Raw genomic sequence first — 27,290 nt, 5'->3', positions numbered from 1 at the left:
AGTTTGAGATAGTCCCATTTATTTATCTTTGTTTTCACTTGCTTGGCCAGTGGCGTGACAGCTTTGAAGATACCTTTGGTTTCAATGTCGTGGAGGGTTTTGCCAACCTTATCTTCAATGTACCTTAGGGATTCTGGTCTGATGTTGAGGTCTTTAATCCATTTTGATCTAATTTTTGTACATGGTGATAGATGGAGGTCTAAGCCCATTTTTTTTGCATGTAGCCATCCAACTTTGCCAGCACAATTTGTTAAGCATCCTTTCCTTGCTCCACTTCACATTTCTTGCTCCCTTATCAAAGATTAGATGATCATATATTTGGGGGTGTATGTCAGAGTATTCAACCCTATTCCATTGGTCTGCAGCTCTGCCTTTGTTCCAATGCCATGCTGTTTTAATGACTATCGCTTTGTAGTAGAGTTGGAAGTTGGGGAGGTTGATTCCTCCCATTTTCTTTTTCCCAAGGATTGCTTTAGCTATTCGTGGGGGCTTATTGTTCCATATGAATTTTAGGAGTGCTTGCTCAATTTCTTTGAAGAATGTCAAGGGTATTCCTATAGGGATCGCATTGAATCTGTACAATGCTTTGGGGAGAATTGCCATTTTGACAATATTAATTCTTCCAATCCATGAGCAGGGTATGTCTTTCCATTTCCTCGTGTCCTCTTTTATTTCCTGAAGTAGTGTTTTATAGTGTTCATTATACAAGTCCTTTACCTCCTTTGTTAAGCTGATTCCGAGGTACTTGATTTTTTGAGGCGCAATTGTGAACAGGATTGCTTTTCTCAGGTCACTTTCTTCTCTCTCATTATTTGCATATAGGAAAGCCATGGACTTTTGGGTATTGATTCTATAGCCTGCAACTTTACTATACGACTCTATTGTTTCTAGGAGTTTCTTGGTAGAGGTTTTAGGGTTCTCTAGGTATAGTATCATATCATCTGCAAATAGTGAGAGCTTGATTTCTTCCTGTCCTACCTGAATGCCCTTAATATCTCCAAAAAGTGAATTTGAAAAGAATATCATTTGTCTTAAATTATATGCCACAACTAAGTTACAAGATTTCAGCAATATCAAGTGCTGAACAAAGTGAAAGTCAGGCTACTCAGCTCCCAATGAAAAAAATTGCTAAGCTTATTTAAGAGAGAGAGAGAGGAAGGGAGGGATGGAGGGAGAGACCAAGAGAAAAAGAGAAAAAACAACTATCTGAGAGAAAAATTAATAAATAGAAATGGAGCTCAATAATTATAAAAATGTGCTCAAAACTTATTTGTTTAATCTTATAAATAGATCAATCATATCATGGCATGAAAAACTTATTTTAAAATACATTGTTGGAGTCTTGAATATTGTGGTTCTCATATACTAATTATAAGTGACATGTTACATATCATTATTTAATTCATCCAATCACCTTCTTCTATTACAAATTTTTTTTTAATTTATTCCACTAAGAAATTATAGGACATTGTTCCCCAAAGACTACTCAAGACCAACACCAAATAATTTGGGGGCTTTATATGTCCTATGGCAACTGTTTGTTTTTTAATTTAATTTTCATAAACTTGATCATAATAATTTATTCCATTTAATACCCAAAACCAATCCCACCACCATTAAACCTTACCATCACATATTTTTTTTGACAGTGAAGTAAAATCAGACTTTATTTGGAGGTTTTGAGGAAGGAGAGGGAAGAAGAGAAAGAAAGTGAGAGTAACAAGCTCTAGAGAGAACATGGGCTTCTCAAAAGGCAGAGAGAGCCGTAGTACATATCTCAAGAGGGAAATTTCAGGTGATACATGTGCTCAGGCACCACATATGCTCAGCTACATGTTCACAAGCAGTACATCGACTTGGACAACATGTGTGCATGCTTCATTTATTCAAGTAGATTTTATAATTGTTTTTTTTTTCTCAAGTGGGGCTTCTAGCTAGTTAAGAGTCCATTGATATCACATATTTTGAATATTTACAGTGAAAGCATTTTTTGTTTCATCCATAGAAATATATGTTTGTTTATTATTGTATCACAAAACTAGAACAACACCTATCATACAGTATTATCTAAAAAATATTGCTGAATGACTAAATGGTTTTATTTTTCCAAATGGAAAAATAAAACCTAGGCTTAGTCATGTGCTGAGTCCATGAATTTTAGCCAATTGCTTACATTTTCAGCATCCTATGAAAAAAAGTTAATCTTATTTGCTTAAATTAAGTTATTCATGTACTGCATCTGGCAAGTTAACTGACACATAGAAGGATTTTGATTGAAAATGTTGGTAATGTGATTCTTTCTTATTTTCCTGCTCCTGAAGCAGGACCCAAATAATTTCTTGTTATGGATAATCTGCTAAAAATGATCCAAAAAGTTTCCTTATAGGAAAGTGTGTGAAGATTGTATAGCTCACTCTGGAGCCATTAAACCCTTATTTGGTACAGCAGTGGTGTAGAGTATGAGATGTCAAATTCGCAGACACATACTCCAGGAATTCTAAAATTTTAAATATGGTGATACAGCTGAGGTTATTTTTTTAAAACTGGATGTGACTCTGGGGTCTGGAGGATCTTTGCCACATGTTGTCTGTGCTGTTTTCTTTTGAGAGATTTTCAACTGTTTCTTTTATAGAGAAAAAGTAACAATGACCAGTATGTGAATAAAAAAACAAGCTTGGATTTTGCCATCCAGTCATTCTTTTTTTCCTCTATTTTTTAAAAAAATTTTTGAATTTTATTGAATCACCGTGAGATAGTTATAGGCTTTCATGTTTGGGTTACAATCTCACAATGATCTAACATCCATCCCTCCACCAGTGCACATTCCCCACCACCAATATCCCAGGCATACCCCCCTTTCCCACCCTCCCCCTGCCTCTATGGCAGACAATATTCCCCATACTCTCTCTCTACTTTTGGGCACAATGGCTTGCAACACAGACACTGAGAGGCCATTATGTTTGGTCCATTATCTACTTTTGGCTTGCATCTCCCATCCCAACTGGTTCCTCCAGCCATCATTTTTTTAGAGATCCCTTCTCTATTCCATCTGCCTTCTCCCCTCCGCTCATGAAGCAGTCTTCCAGCAATGGGGCAATTCCCCTGGCCCTTGTATCTACTGTCCTTGGGTGTCAGCCTCATGTGCCATCCAATCATTATTTGTGGACTTTACTTTATAGTTCTCCATACAAGGTGAGTTGCCACATGCAAATATTTTCCTTGAAATTTAAATAACTTAAAATTAAAATGAATAAAGTTAAAACTTCATTTTGTCCATTGTACATACAAGTGTGAATAGCACAGTCGGAGAACACTCCCATCATCACAGAGAGTTACTTCTACAAGAAATGCTCAATCTGCTCCAGAGACTTAATGAGAAAGAATTTCTTAATGTGGTTTTAAATACAAATTTCTTTTTATGTGCACTGGACTTTCAAAAGGTGAAATCCGTACTTCTGAAGTGTTAGTGATATGCTCTAAAATAGCACAGCAGGTAGGGCTTTGCCTTGCACGCGGCCGATCTGGGTTAGGTTCCTCTGTCCCTCTCCGAGAGTCTGGCAAGTTGTCAAGAGTATCTAGCCCACATAGCAGAGCCTGGCAAGCTACCTGTGGCATATTCGATATGCCAAAAACATACAAGTCTCACAACGTTACTGGTGCCTACTCGAGCAATTCGATGAGCAACGGGATGACAGTGACAGTGACATGTCGATGAGAAACCATTATTAATATTATTGTAAAACATAAAGCAAAATTTAATTTGAAAAAAAGAATGAGTTTCCTAGCATAGTGCTATCATAGGTGTAAGATTTTAATACTATCTACTTTATGCCTGTTCCACTATTCCTATTGTATGTCTGCCTCTAATTTCTATCCAATATGCTGTGACACATTACATCTGAACTATGTGAATTATTGTATTTAACTACAATAATAAGTGAAACAGAGACATTACCTTGAAGAAACCTAATCAATGCCCAACTTTTAAAAATGCATATGAAATTCTGTCATATTATATAAGGTAAATTACTCAGTGGGAAAATAATTTTTCAAAACCTCTTATGCTGAGTACTAATCCTGTGTTGGTGAAACTATTTTTATTCATTGGTAGACATCATTCTTTCTCCACTGGCGCCCCTTACTCATTTTTAGTGAATAGATATACACCTGCTCAAGACGAACTTGTATGGCAGAGCATTCAGAGAGTGGATTCTGCAGTTAGAACTATTGAATTCAACTCACAGCTCTATATAGTATTACTCTGTGTAAAATTAGGCCAGCCACTAAATCTTTCTGTATCTGCTTCATCATCTATCAATGATGAAAATCATGCTTATTACTTTGGATTCCTATGAGTTAATATTTGTGAAAAACTTAGAAGAGTCTCTGTCATAATAAATGTTATATGGGAAAGATACTATTTTCATTGAATCAGCATTAAAGTCAAATAATTTTTAAGAAAACACTTTTCTTCCTCTTTTAATACTGTTGCTGTAACAATATGGAGTCTCATATTTGCTTCTCCAGAATAAGCTATAAAGAGCAGTTTTCACGTGTCTGTTGGCCATCTGTATATCTCTTTGATTAGTCAATTCGGCTCTTCTTCCTATTTTTCAGTGGGGTTGCTTGTTCTTTGTTGTTGAGTTTTTAGAGTACTTTATATGTCTTGTATATTAGCCCTTTGTCAGATGTATGGTGTATGAATATCTTTTTAGTGAAAAGACTGATTTTGTTTTAGCTGTGGTTTTAGTCACAGTTAAGAAACTCCTGTGATGAATGCAGTCCCATTTGTTTAGTTTTGCTTTTGTTTTCCTTGACAATGGAGTGCAATGACTGAAAACACTGAAGTCAATAACATGGAGTGTTACATCTGTGTTTTCTTCTATGTATTTTCTGGGTTTAGAATAAATAACAAAGTCTTAAATGTGTACAATGTCAGAAATACATACAATTTCATTTTTTATATTGATTAAAAACTTTTTGTTGAAGAGGTTTTCTTCCTCTTAGCTACTCTGTCCATATACCTTAGAGTTTATCTCTGAGATCTTAGTTCCAGTGGTTTTAAGCTCTACTTTATTCTAACACCACACTATTTTTGATTAAAACATATTTATAGTATATATTGTTAGAAAATGTGATGCCATGTGTCTTTCCCCCCTCAGAACTGCTGTAACTATTAGGAGTAGGGGCTGTGGTTTTGTTAAACTTTTATATTTATTTTGTGTTCTTGAAAATTTCATGGGAGTTTTGATAGGAATTGAATTATATCTTTATAACACTTTAGGTAGGCTGATTTTTAACAATGTTCATCTTTCAAAACCAGAAACACAGACTATTTCTTATTTCCTTATATCTTCAACTTCTTCTAGTAGTAGTAACTTTCATTTATAATTATTGAATTGTAGTTTTCAATATACAAGTCATTCACCTCCACTATTAAGTTGATTTCTAGGTATTTACTAATTAAAAATTTTTTTGTTTAGTTTTGGCTGCCACACCCACCAATGCACAGGGGTTACTCCTGACTCTGCACTCAGGAATTACTCCTGGTGGTGGTTGGAAATCAAATGGGCTGCAAGGAATCCAACCCGGATTGGCCATGTGTAAAGTTAAGTGCTGCACACACTGTACTTTTGCTCTAACCTCTCTAGGTATTTTCTTCTTTTTATTTTATTTTATTTTATTTTAGGCATCATAATTTGCAATGTTGATAATGGTAGGGTTTTATGCATAAAACATTCCAGGAAAAATGGTTCATGTATGGTTTATCTATTAAATAGTTAAAGCAGTGTTAATTTCCAAATAAAAACACAAAATAATTTATCAAAGACCACAGAGATTGAAAATGTGTTAAGGTGCCTGACTTGTACACTACTGTAGGTCTTACTTTTAGTGCAATTATAACAGGATTATTTTCTCTTCTAATTTTTTGTCTTCATATAGAAATGCAATAGATTTGCACATTGATTTTGTAGCCCGATATTTGACTATCTTAGTTTATTGTCTATCATAGTTATTTGGGGGTACAGTAATCATGTTTTTCTGCTCAAGTTCTAACCCCAGTTCTGTTCTGACGGCTCACTCCCAGCAGATATACAACCAGAGTTAATCATATGCAAAGGAAATGCTGAATCCTGAACTATCTCTCCAGCCCCTAAATTTCTTATTTCCTATTTATTTTTTTTGTTGCCTAATTGCTGCAACTCTGACTTTAAAATCTCTATTAAGAATTGTGATGATAATGGACACACTTGTCTTTTGCCTGGTCTTAAAGGAAAAGTTCTCAGTAGATGTTGAGTCCCTATCACAAACATTTAAATCTTGTCAAAAAAATTACTCTGAATCTACTCTTATGATAATATGACTTTTTCTCTTCTTTTGTTCATATGGTTTAACACATTAATTGAGTTGTGTTTGTTGAATCATCCTTGCATACATATAATGAATCACATGCAATTGTGATGTATGAGCCTTTCTATGTATTATTGAGTTTGCTAAAATTTTGTTGAGGATTTTTGCATCTATGTTCATCAGGAACATTTGTTTATAATTTTCTTTTTGGGGATTGTCTCTGTTAGCTTTTGTAATGTTGGCCTTATAGAACTATATGGCAGAATTTTCATATATTAAATTTTTGAAAGTACTTGAGAAGGTAATAGGTTATTGTTGATTGTTTTCTACAATCCAATAATAAATCATTAGCTTTTTTCTAATTTTATTGAGTATCATCATCTTGAAATAACCATACAGTTTAAGAATTCTGACCTAAAAGGAATCTTCAAATATAGCACACCACTGACCAACCAAGTGGAAACGTAAATAAACAAATGGGACTATCTTAAACTAAGAAGCTTCTGCACCTCAAAAGATACAGTGAGGCGCCTTCCGCCCAGAGATGAACCAAGAGCCGCGGCACGAGAAGCAGAGCCTCCCGCCTACTGACTGTGATCCTGAGGTCTCCGAACCCATTTTGGCACCGGAGCAGATTCTTGCAGCCATGCATTTTGACTGCGAACTGAACTACAACCTCGTGCAGCCCGGGGAGGGATTTTTTTCCCTCTCCACCCCATTTTTCTGAGCGAAAATGGCGGCAGCGGCAGCAGCCACGCGGTGAGAGCCACCCTCTAAGACCCCTCCACCAGGAGGTAGGACTTTCTTTAGTGACGTAGCCTGTGGGTGATCCTGGGAGGGGAGGTGTTCCCGGCGCGCCTTCCGCCCAGAGATGAACCAAGAGCCGCGGCACGAGAAGCAGAGCCTCCCGCCTACTGACTGTGATCCTGAGGTCTCCTAACCCATTTTGGCACCAGAGCAGATTCTTGCAGCCATCCATTTTGACTGTGAACTGAGCTAAAATATTAGAAACCCCAAACCAAGGCTCAAAGTCTTCACTTTTACCAAGGAAGAGAAATTATTAGATAATGCTTATTCAGCAGGCCTGATTGTTGGGGAAAATTTCCAATCAACAATAGTGAGTTCTGTATGGAAATATGAAATGTACTCAATATATAGAGAGAATAATGGGAATATCATCAGCTACTTAGATGGGGGGTGGGGTGGGAGGGGGTGTATTGGGGTTCTTGGTGGTGGAACGGGTGCACTGGTGAAGGGATGGTGGTTTAATCAGTATTTGACTGTGACTTAAACCTGAAAGCTTTATATTTTTTTTGTTTTCACGGTGGTTCAATAAAATATTTCTTTAAAAAAAAAAAAAGATACAGTGACCAGAATACAAAGACAATCTACAGAATGGGAAAGGATATTCACCCAATACCTGTGTAAAACACAAAAATTAAAAGAAAGGTGCGCGGGCGGCGAGGCAGGTGAAGGAATGGACGGAGTCAAGATGGTTGGTCTCACTGCAGTTTATTCCAATTTCATCTCCATTCTCCTCTGATTCTCCTCCTGCTTCTTTCTCCCCCATCCTACTTCATTCTCTCTCTCTCCCGGCTCTCGGTCTCTCTCTTGATCTGTGGATCTGGCCCCCGTGGATCTAGCCCCCAACCCACTCTTACAGCCTAGTTAAATCTCCACAGCATGAGGGGGTTGGGGCATACACATAGGTGTGGTCAGCAATAGGGTAAGGTTCTTTTCCCTCAGGGGATGCTTCTCCTAGGACTTAATTCTCTTTCAGCAGGAGGATCCACCCAAGGGCAGAGTCCCATGAATGTGTTTCTCTTCTCCTCAGCCATCAAACATATTAGAATTCATAATATTAATTATTTTGTATGGACACAATAAGAGATGCGTTAAAGCTTATAGAATTGCTCTCCTGGGGCCATCTCAATCTCAGACTACAGTGCTCAGGCCAGATCAGTCTTTCCTATCCCTGGCAGGGTCCCAGTCTCATAATTACTATTGGATCATGACAGCATTTGTCTATGATCAAGCTCTTAACTTATAGTTAAGAATTAGGCACTTTGGCCAGGCCCATCTCGATGCCAGGGTAGCACATAACTCACCGCTTGCCCTGGATCCTTCCCGTCCCACATCGGGGACCCTATTTTGGGGTGCTAGGAACTGAGGGCAACTGAGGCTTAAGTGGGGAAAGCAGATGCCCAGGAGGGAATAATATTCGAGGCCAATTAAGTCCCAAGTTACAAAAACATAATATTGTCTTCTTGTATCTATACAAAAAAGACAGCTATAAAGTAAATTATTCAAAAGGCATAAAGAGGAGAGAAAGGCAATGTTATAATATTCAGTGTCCTAGGAAGTTCTGACCTTACCAATTAACAGAGTTTGATTAGAGGAAGAGCAGAAAAACTGGTAGAAGTGGTTACAGATAAACAAAGGAATGGGAGTGACTTGGGAGCACTTTGATGGGTGTGACTGATAAACCTAAGCTCCTTGGGCAAGGGGAGCAAGGACGAACCAAAATCAGGCCTAACATATTTAGAGCTATATTCCAACAAATACCCATCTGATAAGGGGTTGATATCAAGGACAAATAAAGCATGGTTGAACTCTGCAAGAAGAAAACATGCAATCCCATCAGAAAATGGGGTGATGAAATGAACAGAAACTTTCTCAGAGAAGAAATACAAATGGCCAAAAGACACATGGAAAAAACATTCTTCATCACTAATCATCAGGGAGATGCAGATAAAAACAACAATGAAATATCACCTCACATCACGGAGACTGACCCACATCCAAAAAACAAAAGCAACTGGTGGTGGCATGGATGTGGGGAGAAAGGGACTCTCCTTTACTGCTGGTGGGAAAGCTTACTGGTTCAGCCCATTTGGAAAACAGTGTGGACGCTTCTTAAAAAATTAGAAATTGAGTTCCCATTTGACCCAGCAATACCACTTCTGGGAATATATCCCAGAGAGGTAAAAAAGTATAGTCAAAATGACACTTGTATGTCATTTCTGCATTGTATGTTCATTGAAGCACTGTTTACAATAGCCAGAATCTGGAAAAATCCTGAGTGCCTGAAAACAGATGACTGTTTAAAAAAATTTTGATACATCTATACAATGGAATACTATGCAGCTGTTAGAAAGATGAAGTTATGAAATTTGTATATAAGTGGATCAACATGAAAAGTATCATGTTAAGTGAAATGAGTTAGAAAGAGAGGGACAGATATAGAAAGATTGCACTCATTTGTGGAATATAAAGTAATAGAAAGGGAGTCTAACACCTAAGAATTGTAGGGATAAGCACCAAGAGGATTGTTCCATGGCTTGGAAGCCGGCCTCAGACGCTGGGGGAAAAGGCAGTTCAGATAGGTAAGGCACCACCAATTAAAAGGTGCTTGGAGGGCCCACTCGGAATGGGAGATGCATTCTGAAAATAGACTATAGACCAAACACGATGGCCACTCAATACCTCTATTGCAAACTACAACACCCAAAATGAGAGAGAGAAAGCTAAAGGGTATGCCCTGCCACAGAAGTGGGGTGGGGGGGCGGATGAGGTGGGGATGGGGGAGGCACACTGGGTCATTGGTGGTGGAGAATGGGCACTTGTGGAGGGATGGGTACTGAGAATTGTATGACTGAAATGTAACCATGAAAGTTTGTAAGTCTGCAACTGCTGCTCAGGGGGATCCATTACAAAAAATAAAAAATAAATTTAAAAAAATTCTGAGCTTATAAATATAAAGCATGTTAGTCTCAAATGAATTATAAGAGAAGACAAAATTGTTAATTATTATTTTATTTTTATTTTATTGAATCACCATGTGGAAAGTTACAAAGTTCTCAGGCTTATGTCTCATTTATACAATGCTCAAACACCTGTCCCTTCACCAGTGCCCATATTCCACCACCAAAAACCCCAGTATACCTCCCACCCACTACCTCCCACCCCCACCTGCGTAACTGATAAATTTCACTTCACTTTCTCTTTACCTTAATTACATTCCATATTTCAACACAAAACTCACTATTATTGTTGTACTTTCCACACACACCCCAAAAAAGCCCTACTGAGAAGGAAGCATTTGATAATTAGTTTTCCATTGCTGAGAATGAAGAGATATGCAGTCGCACGGCCGCACTAAGCCTAGCCCACGCCAGCCGAGGAGGGGAAATATCCTTCTTTCTCGTTGTTTTCCCCCCTATTCTGGGAGAAGCGGCGTGGTGTCCACCATATTATGAGGATTACTAAGCAGGTATGAACTTGGTGTCACGGGAAGGAGGAAAAAAAATGTGTTATGAACTTGAAACAGCGGGATGCTTGGGCAGTCTCAGGCCGGGGTCGATACCGGCTCACACTCTGCCGAGATTCGACCCAGGTGGCCACACTTTTGTGCGGCCGCTTTGCTGCTTATCGACCAAGATCCGGAGGCCAGTTAGACTACTTTTAGTCCCAGCAAGTGCTTGCAGCCATGTCTCTAGACTGTGAACTAAGCCATTGCCCCATACTGCCCCAGGAAGGGAAATGATGCAATTTCTAACATAAGTCTCCCTGGACTTAATTACTAAAATACTAAAATACAAAATTGTTAATTATTATTATTATTTTCCACACATTTTTCTTTTTTATAAGTGTTTTTCTAGTTCCAAGTAAGGTTCCCTTGACGTTTTTTAAATCAAAGATGCAGAAAATGTTTTTGACAAAATTTAAACTTCACTTATAATAAAATATTTGTAAAAGTATATAAAGTATTTGTAAAAGTCACCTACAACAAGCTCACAGTCAATATATTATTCAATAGTGAAAAACTAAAAACCTTCACCTTGTGATCTGGCAAAAGGCAAGATGTTCATTTTCTCCATTTTAATTTTTATTCAACATAGTTATGGAAGTTTCTGCCATAAAGGTCAGATTTAAAAAAAGAAATCAGAGGGATCAAACTGGAAAAGTTAAATTCCCATATTTCTGTATAAAATGATAATAAAAACATAGAAAACCCTAAGTATATCACTCAAAATATAGCAGTCTAGAAAATTAATGCACAAGTAATTGTGACATTTCTATATGATGATACTGAACTAGAAAAGAAATAACAGACAGCCCCTCTCAAAAGTGTCTAAAAATAATCAACTACATAGGAATCAACTTAACAAAGCTGGTATAAGACTTATACAAAGCTATAACTCACTACTATGACAAATTGTAGTTGTAAAGAACACCAGGAAATGGAAAAATATTTCCTTTCCATGGATTGGAAGAATTAACATTGTCAATTGTCAAAATGATTATACTACCCAAAGCATTACACAGATTCAATGCAGTCCCCATTAAATTTCCAAAGACTTTCTTCATAGACTTGGAACAAACTACTAAAACTTATATGGAACCATAAAAATCCCTGAATAGTCTAAGCAAATATAAGATAAGGTAATATGGGAAGTATTTTGTTTCTTGACAGTGAATTGTATTATAAATTTGTTGTAATCAAAACAGTGTGGTTCTAGGAATAAAGATAGACTCACAGACCAATGGAACAGAATCAAGAGTTATAAGATAAATCCTCGGACTTATGGACAATTAATCTATGAGAAAGAAAATAAGTACATGAAAACAATCAAAGAAAATAGAAAAAATGGTATTGGGAAAACTGGATGGTCATTTTTTAAAAAATAAAATAGCACTCACAAAAGCAGGTAGGATGCTTCCCTTGCATACAACCCATCCAAGTTCAATCCCAGGCACCCTAAATGGTCCTTTAAACCTTGCCCGAGCTAATCCATGAGCACAAAGCCAGGACTAAACCCTACTCAGGGCTAGGTGTAGCCCAAACCCTACCCCCAAAATAGATGGCTTACACACTGTCAAATATTCATAAAATATAGAATATACAGAAGAATGAAAATATAAAATGGTGCAGTCACTTCTTAAAAAAAAGTTAAGCAGAATTATGATGTGGTTCAGTAAATTTACTCCTATATGGATAGCTAAAAATTAAAATAGATGTGATCATCTGTCATCCCCGTCACCCCTTTCTCATCAATTTGTTCGAGCGAGCACCAGTAATGTCTCTCATTGAGAGACTTATTGTTACTGTTTTTGGCATGTGTTTATCAGAAGAAGAAACAGTAAGGGGAATCAAAGAGAGGAAGAGGTCCAGTGGATAGTGGTGGATGAACATTGGTGCTTTTGATGAGCTTTGTGGTATGGTACCACAAAGTCAAGTAAATTAATGTTCTATTATTAAAAATAAGTAAAGCAAATTCTGAAATGATATTAATAAAAAGTAATGAGCATAAAGCCCCTCCACAAATTATAAATTAAATAAATATTCTAATAGAGAGTATAACGTGTATGAATCCGGAAAATATTGTTCTAAATGAAAGAAACCAGACACAAAAGTATATGTATTTTATGATTCTATTTATATAAGTATAAGATTACTATAATGGAGAAATTCATAAAGACTAAAAGAAAATTGGGAGGGGGAATGAAAGAAGGAGAGTCATTACAAGTGGTTGCAAAGTTTCTATTTCATATGATAATAATGGTTTTGGAAAAAGCTATGATTTTCACATGACATTTTGAATATATCTCATGCCATTTGAGTCATACATTTTTAATGATTAAATGTAAATATCACATCATGTAAATTTTGCCACAATAAAAATAAATGTGGTTGGAGAGACTCCTAATCACAAGAGTTTGCCAGTGACTAGATCATAGAAAAACAATATCATAGAAAAATAATCTATGAGTTCCTAGGAAGAAAAAAATACAGTGCTAAGAGCTAAAGATATTACTTTAGGCTGTAAGGAGTTCAGGGTATCTGAGATTCACATACTTCTCATTATTCCATTTGTTTTTTTTCCCCTTTCCCCCAGAAATGGGGAGCCTGTCTCTATTAACTTCTTCAAGGGGCTGGAGCAATAGCACAGCGGGTAGGGCGTTTGCCTTGCACGCAGCTGACCCGGGTTCGATTCCCTGCATCCCATATGGTCCCCGGAGCACCGCCAGGGGTAATTCCTGAGTGCAAAGCCAGGAGTGACCCCTGTGCATGGCCTGGTGTGACCCAAAAAGTGAAAAAAAAAGCTTTTCAAAATTGACCTAAATGTTTCCTGCCATCAAAAAGGAATAAATAATACAGGTATATTAAATAATTTTAGAAAAATAAATAAATAATTTTAGGTAAACAGTAGATAAATATGGACTCATGCAAGTTGTTCCTCGATGATTTTGACTACATTCATGGAGTATCTTTCCCATTCGTATTCTAAAATCAAATACATAGGGCTATTTCTCTTTTGTGTTTGTTTTTCCTTTTTTCCTCCATCTTATTTATCCAGATATATCATGAATCATGCATATTTATGTGCATTGTGTGCATCCATACCAGCTACCAGGATCAAGAAACTTTCTGAATCTTCTTTCTACAAAAATCCTTCAGTAATGCACTGTGTCTAGTTCCGTTTGCAGAGTTAATCTCTATTGAGAATGACTGGAGATTCTTGGGAATAAATGCTTTCCTTGAAGTTATACATTCAACTTATTTTGGAGAATTACTTTTGTTTCCTAATAAAGGACATTGATCTTTCAATGACTCCTTTTCTTGCAATGCTTTGTGGTTGCCCTTGTTTATGAGTCTCTGACTCTTATGTACCAGAATACTTTTTTTTTAATATCAGGGACGAGAATATTTTTTAATTTTTTAGCTCATTTAGTTCATTGCCATTGTATAAAAATATTTACTTTGTGTTAGAGATCTTTTAAGTAGGCAATTTTCCATTCCAATTTATTTTTTTATTTTTATTTTTTTCAGACTGAACATACAAAAAAAAACATACAAAAAGAAGAGCAAGAAATCCTTTTATTTCGTCTATACACAATCTTCCTTAGAATCTCACTAAAAAAAATTGTGGTCTATTTTAATTTCACTTGTTACTTTTTTAATTATAATTTTACATCTTTTTACTAAGCATTACTTAAGGATAAAGCTTCTAAAATGACCTTACACACGATATTTTTTAAATTTGATTCACTCTCTCAAAGCCTAATTTTTTTAATTAATAGTTTATTTTTAATTAGTGAGTCAACGTGAGGGTACAGTTACTGATTTATACATTTTTGTGCTCATGTTTCTCCCTTACAAAGTTTGATAACCTATCCCTTCACCAGTGCCCATTCTCCACCACCAGTAAACCCAACATCCCTCCCCGCCTCCCCAGTCCCGTCTCCCCCCACCCCACACTGCCACTATGGCAGGGTATTCCCTTTTGTTCTCTCTCTCTGATTAGGTGTTGTGGTTTGCAATAAAGGTGTTGAGTGGCCATTGTGTTCAGTTTCTAGTCTATATTCGACCCGCATCATCTTTCCCCCACATGACCTCCAACCACATTTTACTTGGTGTTCCCTTCTCTGAGTTGCCCAGAATTAGAGACCAGCCTCCAAGCCATGGAGACAACCTCCTGGTCCTTATTTCTACTATTCTTGGGCGTTAGTCTTATAGTCTATTATTCTATATTCCACAGATGAGTGCAATCTTTCTATGTCTGTCTCTCTCTTTCTGACTCATTTCACTTAGCATGATACTTTCCATGCTGATCCACTTATATGCAAACGTCATGACCTCATTCTTTCTAACAGCTGCATAGTATTCCATTGTATAGATGTACCAGAGTTTCTTCAACCAGTCATCTGTTCTAGGGCACTCGGGTTTTTTCCAGATTCTGGCTATTGTAAACAGTGCTGCGATGAACATATAAGTGCAGATGTCATTTTGACTATACTTTTTGGTCAAAGCCTAATTTTAAATTAGACCAAGTTAGATTCCTTAAATGTAACTCAAGTTCTAACAATGAATTAGCTAATTTTACAAACAGTAGTTAACTTTAAATCTAATATTGAGAAGTATCTAAAGGTATATGAAATAATATTTACAAAAGTCCTTTCAGTCTTTCCAGGTGGGAGCAGTCTAATGGGTTGGAAACTCTAGGGTATACTTGGAATGGGGGGAGGGCAGGTAGAATGTCCCCCATCAGTTCTCCCACCAGAAAACCCTGCAGCCCACATCCACACCCTCCACATGGCAGCAGAGAAACAGCCTAGCATCGCATCTACAAAAGAACATACCACAAATCTTCCCAAGTAGACTGAGCGGAGCTGACAACTCTGTGTTCTTCGGGGAATGGGGTACCCAATCCCCCTTCCCTTCTTAAGGCACCGCATCCAGCAGTCACAGCCAATACCCTCTGAAAAATTAATGCCCCAGCTCCACAAATCAACCTTATCGAACTGCCACACCACCAATTTTTCTAGATCTATAACTCCTAAGCACCTCCAAGTTTCATTGTACTCTCAGCCCAGTGGGATCCAGCCAATCTCATGGGAAAGTTGCGTAGAAGCCCATCAAGCCGAGGGAGCCTAAACTAGAACACAGAGCACTCATCTGGCACCAACCAACACGACAGTTCCTCAGACAATGCCCTTAGTAACTTCACTGTGAGATGTAACAATTATCATAAATTGACTTATTGATCTAAATTTTGATGATCCCATTTGCGTTTGTGTTATAATAAACAATATGAAGTAAATTTGTTTGTGCCTACAAACGGGCTGGCTGGTGTGGTGGGTGGTACACTGGGGACATTAGGAACATTAGTGCAACCTACTGGTCCTAGTGATGGTGGATTTGGTGTTAGAACATTTCATGCTTAAAACAATTGTATTCTGGGGCCGGAGCGATAGCACAGCGGGTAGGGCGTTTGCCTTGCATGCGGCCGACCCGGGTTCGATCCCCGGCATCCCATATGGTCCCCCAAGCACCGCCAGGAGTAGTTCCTGAGTGCAAAGCCAGGAGTAACCCCTGAGCATAGCTGGGTGTGACCCAAAAAGCAAAAAAAAAAAAAAAAAAAAAAAAACAATTGTATTCTGAATAACTTGTTAAATCATGTATTAAAATAAAATGTTCTAAAAATATTTTTCTTTTAAAAAACTCTTCACTGTAATTTTTACAGAAACTTTAGAATTTAAGTTTCTAAATTCTGCCTTTATTTTAGCAATACAATTTTCTTTACTGGAAATAAGATAATTGTACTGTGTGGATCCATTTTCAGTGAATAGGGGCCAGAGCATAGGATGGTGGGTTTGGAACTAGTTTTGCTTGTGGCCAACCCAGGTTTAATCCCTGGCACTACATATGGTTCCCCCTAATAAATGAAAACCTACCTATATGTCCACAATCAGTGATTTTAGGTAAGATATTTGGGAAGAGTAAAGTTCAAGGATTGGAAGATTTTCCGGGGTTCTTTTAATTTAATTGAAAAACTGTAACATAAAGTTATTGACAGATGGGATTCAGGCAAACAATGTTTAGACACCAATCCCACAGCTACTGTCAGCTTCCCTCCACCAATGTTCTCATGCTTCCCCCTGCCCCCACCTGCCCTCTTGACAGGCACATTTCAAAGTTTTGCGGTTGTAGTTTAGATCTCATGTTTTCAGTGTTATTGAGTCTGTGCTTTAGACATACACCATACCATTCTCTCATATAACCAGTGAGCCCAAAGCCCCTGACCTCTGGGCCTCAGTTTTCTAGGTTTTAAAGAAGTTGACATCTGTAGAAATGCAGCTCTCCAAAGTCAGATAAAAATGGACTAAAAAATGCAATATCATACCTTAATCTATAAGGCACATGCAGGAAAATGTAGGCAGAACTCTCCGTGACAATGAAGTGGGACATCTTCAAAGATAAAACATCACTCACCAAGCAAGTGGAACTAGATTAAACTAAGTGGAACTATATTAAACAAATGGAACTATATTAGCTAAGAAGCTTCGGCACCTCAAAATAAACAGTGAACAAAATAGAAAGACAGCCCATGGAATAGGAAAAATTATTTACCTAATACCCACGTGATAAGGGGTTAATATTAAATATATGTAAGACACTGGTAGTTCTTTACAAGAAAAAGACATCCAACCTCATCAAAAATTGGAAGAAGAAACAAAGAGGAACTCCTCAAAAAAGAAATCCAAATGGCCAAAAGACACATGAAAAGTGCTCTATAACACTAATCATCAAGGAAATGCAAATTAAAGCAACAATGAGATATCATCTCACACCACAGAGACTGAACACACATCAAAAAGAACAAGAACAACCGGTGCTGGCACAGATGTGGGAAGAAAGGGACTCTCATTCAAGGTTGATGGGAAGACCGACTGGTCCAGCCATTTTTGGAAAACAATATGGTCATTCCTCACAAAACTAGAAACTGAATTTCCTTTTGACCCAGCAATACCACTTTGGGGAATATACTCTGAGGGCCCAAAAACACATGACAGAAACATTATCTGCACTTCTATGTTCATTGTGGCACTGTTCACAATAACCAGAATCTGGAAACAACCTGAATGCCTGAGAACAGACTAATGAATGATTAAGTTATAGTACATCCACACAATCGAATACCACACAGTTATTAGGAAAATATAGTCATTAAATGTTTCTATAAATAGATTGTCATAGAGAGTATCATGCTGTGTGAAATTAATAAGAAGGAGAGGGACAGACAGAATTATTGCACTCATTTGTGGGACATCAAAAAAAAAAAACATAGTATGAGACTAATATCCAAGAACAGTAGAAACATGGGCCAGGAAGACTGGTGCACTGTTGAAAGCTTGCCACAAGTGTTAGGGGGTGGGGAGGGAAGTTAGGACAGAGAAGGTACCACTATGACCGTGATAGTTGGAAATGATCCCTCTGAACAAAAACAGAGTGCTGAAAGTGGGTAAAGAGATAAATGCAAACCATAATGTCTGGAAGGAGAGAGAGAGAGAGAAAGAGAGAGAGAGAGAAGAAAAGTTCCTGCCATGGAGGCAGGCTGGAGGGCATCAGGATGTCTCACTGGAGGGAAACTGGGGACATTATTAGTGGGAATGGCACACTGGTGAAGGGATGGATGCTGCAACATTATGGTATGACTAAAACCCAATAACCCAATTAAGAACAACTGTGTAACTGTATCTCAAGGTAATTCAATTTAAAAAATCACATGCAGTGCTCAGGTAAGACTGATATTTAGTTAATACTTAGAATGAGTTTAACTGGGTAATTATGTTTATAACTGATTTTTAGAAGCAAGAAGCTATTGTAATGCTCATAAAATTATGTTTACTGATGGATATTGTTGCTAAAAATTTAAACTGGTTTAAAATTAATCTGATTTCCTCTAACACCAAGCAAAAATGTCAGATCAAAATGGATTAAAGACCTCAACATTTGACCTGAATCCATAAGGTACATGGAGGAAAATGTAGGCAGGACCTTCCATGATATTAAATTTTAAGACATCTTCAAATATGAAACGACACTGACCAAGCAAGTGGAAACAAATACAAACAAATGGGACTACATTAAACTAAGAAGCTCTGCACCTCAAAAGAAACAGTGACTAAAATACAGAAAACGCCCGCGAAATGGGAAAAAATATTTACCCAATACCCATTAGATAGGGGCTTAATATCCAGGATAAATGAGACACTGGTAGAATTTCACAAGAAAAAAGCTCCAACCCCATCAAAAAGTGGGGAGAAGAAATGAACAGAAACTTCCCCCCCAAATTTTTTTTCTCATGACATAATCTTTATTTTTTTTTATTAGTGAATCACCGTGAGGTACAGTTAGAAACTTACGAAGTTTCATGTTTGCATTTCAGTCATACAATGATCATTTATGCATACTTCCACCATTGCCCATTCTCCTCCACCAATGTTCCCAGTATCCCTCCCACCTCCCCCACCCGTTCCCCCCCAACCCTGCCACTAAGGCAGGACTTTCCCTTTTGTTCTCTCTGCTTTGGGGTATTGTGGTTTGTAATAGAGGTATTGAGTGGCCATCATGTTCGGTCTATAGTCTACTTTTGACACACATCTCTCAACCTGAATGAGTCCTCCCAACATCCTTTACTTGGTGTTCCCTTCTCTATCTGAGCTGCCTCTTCCCCAGCATGTGAGGCCAGTTTCCAAGCTATAGAGCAGACCTCCTGGTCCTTATCTCTACTACTCTTGGGTGTTAGTCTCCCATTCTGTTACTTTATATCCCATAGATGAGTGCAATCTTTCTATGTCTGTCTTTCTCTTTCTGAGTCATTTCACTTAACATGATACTTTCCATGCTGACCCACTTATATACAAATTTCATGACTTCATCTTTTCTGACAGCTGCATTGTATTCCATTGTGTAGATGTACCAAAGTTTCTTTAACCAGTCATCTGTTCTTGGGCACGTGGGTTTTTTCCAGATTTTGGCTATTGTAAACAGTGCTGGAATGAACATACAAGTGCCGATGTCATTTCGACTATACTTTTTTGCCTCTCTGGGATATATTTCCAGGAGTGGTATTGCTGAGTCAAATGGGAGCTCAATTTCTAATTTTCAAAAATAATGTAAATGGCCAAAAGGCACATGAAAAAATGCTCAACATCTCTAATTATCTGGGAGATGCAAATCAAAACAACAATGAGGTATCATCTTACACCACAGATACTGTCACACATCAATAAGAACAAGAACAACCAGTGCTGGCATGGATGCAGGGAGAAAGGAACTCTCATTCATTGTTGGTGGGAATGCCAACTGCTCCAGTTCTTTTGGAAAACAACATGGACATTCCTGAAAAATAGCTAGAAATTCAGCTTCCATATGACCCAGCAATATCACTTCTGGAAATATATAACAGGGTGCAAAAAAACACAGTAGAAATGAAATCTGCACTTGTAGCACTGCTCACAATAGCCAGAATCTGGAAAAAACCCAAATGCCTGAGAACAGAAAACTGGTTAAAGGAACTTTGGTACATCTACACAATGGAATTCTATGCTGCTGTTAAGAAAGATGAAGTCATGAAATTTTCTTATAAGTAGATGGTCGTGGAGGGTATCAGGCTAAGTGAAATGAGTCAGAAAGAGAGGGACAGACATAGGATCACTAAACTCACTTGTGGAATATAAAATAACATAATATGAGACTGACACCCAAGGACAGTTGAGACAAGGGCCAGGAATATTGCTCCATAGTTGGAAGCCTAGCTCATGAGCTGGGGGAGAAGGCAGCTGGAATAGAGAAGGGATCACCAAGTCAATGATGGTTCTAAAAATCAATTGTTTGTGATGAAAAATGTGTGCTGAAAGGATATGAAGGATCAAACATGATAGCCTCTCAGTATCTATATTTAAAGAGTCTGATGAAAATTGTCTGCCATAGAGACACGGGGGGGCGTGGGATGGAGTTGGGGGGATACTGACGACATTGGCAGTGGAAAATGTGCACTGGTGGAGGGATGGGTGTTCGATCATTGTATGACTGAAACTCAAACATGAAAGCTTTGTAACTGTATCTCACGGTGATTCAATAAAAATAAGAAGAAAAATGAACCACTGTGGTGGGAAGTGTTTATAATGGAGAATCAATGATTATCTGAGCAATGGGAATATGTGGTAAATCTCTCTACTTCCCCCCTCAAATTTTCTTTGAATTTAAATTGCCCTAAAAATAAAGCCTTTAAATGTTTTCATATTTATATTTAAGAATAATTATTGTTAACCATTTAGCCAAAAAAAAAGGAATGTTCTTGCTACCAGAGGCAGGGGGTAGGATGCGGTGGCAGGTTCCAGGAGGGACACTGAAAACACCTATAATATTACCTAGTAATACCTAAAAATATATTGCTGAATGACTAAATGTAAAAATAAAACCTAGGCTTAGTCCTGTGCTGAGTCCATGAATTTTAGCCAATTGCTTCATCACTTACATTTTCAGCATCCTATGAAAAGGAGTTAATCTTATTTGCTACACAGTGTTATTATAAAGCTTAAATTAAGTTATTCATGTGATGTATTTGATAAGTTAAGTGACATACAGAAGGATTTTGATTTAAAATGTTGGCAATGTGATTCTTTCTTATTTTCCTGATGTTGTTAGGGGCAGAATAAAATATATTAAATAATTTACTGTGCTCATCATATTTCCCAGTGTCCTTACTTCATCCTCATATTGACTTTTTGCTTCTGAAAACATGCTCCAATCATTCTACTTTTTTTTTTATTTTTAAACACTCCCATTTTTTCTATTCCATTCTCTTGAGGCCATAACCTAGCTCTTTTAAGAGCAATAATCACTGATAAAAGTATACATTGATTTCTTTGAGAGAACATATTTCCTTGCCAGAACTCAAATTAATGACTAATGACAGGAACTCAGGGCACTGAAACAGCATATAAAGGATTTTTAGCCAGAGGAAAAAATATACTCAACCACTCTTGGATTCACATTTTAAGTAAGATGGTAAAACCCAGATTCCAATCCAAATATTTCACCTTAGTTCATCTCATATAACAAAGGGTAATTTGTTATTATAACAGGTAAGAGGAATGTTTAAATTTTTCAAAGATATAGATTTGGAAACCAAGTAAAATAAGATTTTAAAAAGTGTCTTCTGATCCACAAAGCAGATATTAATTATCCTTCTGAAAGCAACTATCATGCAGAGTGATGTCTGCAGAAATTATGCTAAGTTGTTTAAAGAATTACTGAGAATTGAGATGAGCAAGTAAAGGTAAATAATTCTTTCACAAAGCCTTTTATGATAAAAATTTAGTGTAAAGAAGGTAGTGGTGGAGGTAGCTGCCACTCTTATTTTTAAAGGTAGAGAGTTACCAAAGTAAACTATGAGACTGAGAAAAAAGAACAAAAATTATCTAAATCCCCCCAAATGATGGAAAACTTGGTTAATGCTTGAAAAGAATAACATTGGTTGTGTGTTCTCCAGGAGGCTAGGGAAAGCCCGGCGGCTCTCCCTCTCGCCGCCTGTGTTCGGTGGTCTCGAGCCACTTGCCCACCCTTGATGGCCCATGCCAAGGGCAGGCAGAGGAAATGAGGGCCAAGCTGGTTGATGATCAGTTTCCCTTTTTTTTTTCTCCACGCGCCAGTTCCAGTCTCACTAAACTCCCAATTCTAGTCTCACGCTACCCCTCATTCCCGTCTCTTCCTGTCTCTCTTGCTCATCTCTCCACCCTCCCTCTCGAAGCTGGATCTCTTGTCTCTCCACCCGCCTGCTTTTGCATTCTTCCCCTCCATTCTTCTCCCTCTGTCCCCCTTGCTAGTCTCTCCGAGATCCATCTTGCTGCCCTGGTCTCTCTCTAGTCTCTCTCCATCTCACCAGCATTGGGGGGCAGCAGGATCAACATATCAAAGCCCTTCCTGATCGCCCATCAGGCTCAAGTGTGGAAATACTACCTAAGGTTATTTCTCCTCTCCTTAGTCCAACAACTTAATCAACATCTTATTTAACATCTTAATTCTACTTCTTAATATTAGTTATTTTGTATGGACACAGTAATAGATACATTGAGTTTGTAGGGTGGCTCTCCTGGGGCATCTTGCTATATACTCAGACTGCAGAGCTCAGGACAGATTCCTCTTTCCTAGCTCTAGCTGGGTTCTACTCCAGTTATTACTTTTTGAATCATTATAGAATTCGTCCATGACCATGCCCTTAACTTATAGATAAGTACTATGGCAATTTGGCTTGGCCCATTTCAATACCAGGGTAGCTCACCACTTCCCTGGGTCCATCCAGTCCCTCGTCAAGACCCTGTTTTTGGGGTGCTAGGAAGTAAGGGCAACTGAGGCTTAAGTTGAGGGAACAGATGCCCATGAGTGAATATCATTCTGAGTCAATTAACTCCCAAGTTACAAAAAGGACATTGTCTTCCTGTGTCTATACAAAAAAGACTTTGCTCTGAATTAACTATGCAAAGGACTTAAGGAGAAGAGAAAAACAATATGTACAAGTTAACAGAGCACAAAGAAAGACGTTACAAATAAACACAGAGGAATGGGAGAATTTTGATGGAAGTAGCCCAATAAACCTAAACTCCTTGTGGCAAGGTAGAAAGGACAAACCAATGTTATCTTACAATTGGTGATGATAAAAAGAAAATAGTGACCATGGCACAGGGTTAACCAAAACAACAAGGTTTATTGGGCATATTCCACAGTGATTAATGCTTTGATTTAATGTAATCTCAAATTTTCATCCAATACTATACAACCACTCAGACTATGTATTTGAGAATATCCTTTCATTTTACTTCTCATGCTTTCAATAATAATTACAAACTACAATTCCAAGTTAGACAGCATGTTAAGTGCTCTGCATTCACTGTCTGATTTTTTCACCACAATAGTACTGTAGAAAGATTACTTGGAGATAAAACTATTACTCACAGGGATAGCTTGCCGAGAGACAGATTTGGTAGTATTATCACTCTAAAGCATACTCTAGTAAGCATTTTTGGTGTGAAAAATAAATGGGCATGACCATCTGTCACATGTTTGTGTGACATTCCTTCCTTTTGGTAGCACATTCCCAGTGCATCATTTTTTTTAAGTTCAATATCTTGAGTTTTCTCTTTTTAAAAAAATTTTTTACTGAATCACTGTGAGTAAGAAAGACACTTACAAAGATGTTCATGATTGTATTTCAGTCATACAGTATTCCAACACCCATCCCTCCACCAGTGTACACTTCCCAGCACCAGTGACACCAGGTTCCCTCCCGTCACCCCCTGCCCTCCTCTATGGCAGGTGCTTTTCTTCTCTCTCTCTGTGTCTCTCTCTGGGCATTATCATTTGTAATATTAATACTAAAAGGTTATCAAGAATATCCCTTTACCTACTAATAACCCTCAGATCTTATCCAGCATGATCATTCCCACCTGTTATTGTCATACTGGTCTCTTCTCTATCTCACCTGCCCTCAGTCCCACACACATTTGTGTTAGTTCCAACCATTGACCAGTACTCCTAACCCCTATTTTCCCTGGCCATGGATATTAGTCTCCTACTCTATATATTTTTATATACCACAAATGAACGCAGTCATTCTATATCTGTCCCTTTCCTTCTGACTCATTTTCACTCAACATGTCACTCTCCATACCAGTCCACATATAGGAAAATTTTATGATTTGATTTTTCCTGACAGCTGCATAGTATTCCCTTGTGTAAATATGCCATTGGTTCTTTATTCAATCATCTGTTCTTGAGCACTCAGATTGTTTACCATTCTGGCTATGGTAAATAGTGCTGCAATGAACATAGGAGTGCAGGTGGTGTTTCTTCTGTGTGTTTTCGGGCCCCCAGGGCATATCCCCAAAAGTGGTATTGCTGGGTCAAAAGGTAGCTCGGTTTCTAGTTTTTTGAGGAACATCTATATTGATTTCCAAAAAGGCCAGACCAGTTGACATTCCCACCAACAATGAAGGAGAGTCACTTTGTCCCCACATCCATGCCAACACTGGTTGCTTTTGTTCTTTTAGATGCCTTGGCAGAAAAACATAGTCAATCCATCCAAATAAGATGCACTGGATGTGTACCAGTCTCTTTGGTGTGAGATCATATCTCATTGTTGTTTTAATCATCATCTCCCTGATGAGTAGTGATGAAGACTTTTAATGTGCCTTTTGACCATTCAAATTTCTTCTTTGAGAAAGTTTCTGTTTATTTCATTACCCCACTTTCTTATGGGGTTGGATTTTTTTCTTGTAGAGTACCTTGTATATTTTTGATATTGACCCCTCATAAGAAGGGAAATGGGGAGAATATCCTTTCCCATTCCATAGGCTGTCTTTGTAACCTGGTCACTGTCTCTTTTGAGATGCAGAAATTTCTTAATTTAAGATAGTCCCATTTGTTTCCCTTTGTTTTCACTTGCTTGGTTAGTGGCATTTCACTTTTGAAGATACCTTTAGCTTCAATGTTGTAAAGGGTTTTGTCGACCTTTTCTTCAATGTCCTTTGTGGATTCTGGTCTGATGTTGAGGTTTTTGAGCCATTTTGATCTGACTTTTGTGTATGGTGTTAGATAGAGGTCCAGGCTGATTTTTTGCATGTAGCCGTCCAGTTTTGCCAGCACCAGTTGTTAAAGAGGCTTTCCTTGCTCCACTTTATATTTCTTGCTCCCTTATGGTCTGTGGATCTGTCTTTATTCCAATACCATGCTGTTTTAATTACTACCACCTTGTAGTACAGCTTGCTGGTCTATATTGACCAATCAGACATCCCTTTCTTTTAGTCATTTGTGATATTACTCAAGCTGAACCAATCAAACAACTTTTAGGAATCACTCAGTACAAGTTTAAAGGAAAAATACTGTTTCCCATTCAGGCAACTAATTCAGTTTTATTTGTATTTTAAGTTGTCCTTTTGTCTTTTTGTGGTAAAAGTCTACCTAAACAAACAAATATAGTTTAGAGCTCTGGGATCCAGCTATGCCTTAGATTATCTTCATCATGTCTTTAAAGATCAATTCTATTATATGTCATTCTATTAAATTTCTCATATTTATTATGTCCATTAAATATTTAGGTTATGTTATATATTCCTATGGCACTGTAGCACTGTCATCCCATTGTTCATTGATTTGCTCGAGCGGGCACCAGTAATGTCTCAATTATGAGACTTGCTGTTACTATTTTTGGCGTATCAAATACGCCATGGGTAGCTTGCCAGGCTCTGCCATGCAGACGGGATACTCTCCGTAGCTTGCCGGAGAGGGATGGGGGAATCAAACCCAGGTTGGCCGCATGCAAGTCAAACACCCTACCTACTATGCTATTGATTCAGCCCATTCCCATGGCATTTAAGTCAATTTAACTTGGATTTCTGTCTCTCAAAATTAAAATGTTCTTAAAAAGACAACAGCAGAAAATAATAGAATGTGATGCCAATGAAGATCCACATCCCTATCTCTAAATTGTATATTTTTGACTAGACATATTTCTGAAATTGTTTTGAGTCTTAAAATACTTATGTTAAAACATAGGGATGAAAAGTGAAATTTATTAGTTACACAGGCAGGGGGGCTTAAGGTGGGGGGGCTAGGGGCGTGGGGGGGTTAGGGGTGTGAGGGGGCGGGGTGGAGCTATACTGGGATTCTTGGTGGAATATGAGCACTGGTGAAGGGATGGGTATTCGAGCATTGTATAACTGAGATTTAAACCTGAAAACTTTGTAACTTTCCACATGGTGACTCAATAAAAAATTTTAAAAAAAACATAGGGATGATATCATATAAGAAAAAAAGGTTTAGGAAATTTGTGTTCAAATCCACTTACTTGTTATGTGGTCTTACAGAATTTTCTTGTATCCTTTATCTATTCATCTCTTCTTTCTTTCTTCCAGACTGAGTTACCAAAAGAATCTAAGTAGTCTGAGATGCGGCTCAGTAATTGGACTCTACTTGCTTACATGTGGAGAACCTGGGTTCAATGTCTAACAGTGAAAAAATAAAATTCTTCTCTGTAGCACTGTAGCACTCTCCTTCCATTGTATATCGATTTGCTCGAGTGGGCACCAGTAACATCTCCATTGTGAGACTTGTTGTTTCTGTTTTTGACATATTGTATACACCATGGGTAGCTTGCCAGTTTCTGCTGTGCAGGTGGGACACTCTCAGTAGCTTGCTTGGCTGAGAGGGACGGAGGAATCGAACCAGGGTCAGCTGCACGCAAAACAAATTCCCTACCCACTGTGCTATCGCTACATTAAAAAACAAAAAAGAACAAAATCTAAGATGCACAGTAATGATTAATTTAACCAATATTTATAGGAACTCCCTATGTTCTGGGAACTTCTGATAGTAAAAGAGATATAACCTTCTTAGGCCTCATGGGAATAAAGTACATAGTAAGTAATAATAGCAACAGATATTATTCTTATGGCATTTGGATCTTTGCATCCCTTTGAGATTCTGATGAATAGCCTTCACTGTCCCTACCTAGTCCATGCCTAATCATAACATATTTTGTTCTTACCTGGATTTCTACCAAGTCTGTGTGGGTGAGAATCCTTAATGTTTC

This window comes from Sorex araneus, chromosome 1, assembly GCF_027595985.1.
Source record: "Sorex araneus isolate mSorAra2 chromosome 1, mSorAra2.pri, whole genome shotgun sequence".
NCBI lineage: Eukaryota > Metazoa > Chordata > Mammalia > Eulipotyphla > Soricidae > Sorex > Sorex araneus.
Note: the sequence above shows the minus strand (reverse complement) of the source record.